The sequence below is a fragment of the Eurypyga helias genome, unplaced genomic scaffold, assembly GCF_000690775.1.
Source record: "Eurypyga helias isolate BGI_N326 unplaced genomic scaffold, ASM69077v1 scaffold41989, whole genome shotgun sequence".
Classification (NCBI taxonomy): Eukaryota; Metazoa; Chordata; class Aves; order Eurypygiformes; family Eurypygidae; genus Eurypyga; species Eurypyga helias.
In genome coordinates, this window is record NW_010272174.1 from 302 (window position 1) to 671 (window position 370).

Genomic DNA, 370 nt, shown 5'->3' on the forward strand with positions numbered 1-370 from the left:
GGACCTAGCGCCAGACTGCCCTTGTTCCAACATCTCGGAGCATCCCTCTTCCTGCCTTGCCTGGCCGGGCTCCAGCGGAGCCAGGTTTAGGCCTGCTCTCGCCCTCTCGCCGCTAACGCTGCCGCGGCTTCACCGGGCGCTTCCTGGCGGGGCACAGCCAGGCCTGCACGCTAACAACGCTCTGCTCCTCTGGGCTCGCAGAGAAGGGGGCAGCGGGGAGGACCGGCACCCCCAGCCCCAGGGCTCACCCACAGGTTTACACTCAGAAAAGCGCAACCCCGTCTGCCGTGAAACCCCACACTACATCCCAAACGAAGTTTCCTTCCCAAGGCAGGATCTGCGTGCCAGAAGGCAGCAGCAGCGTGTCGGG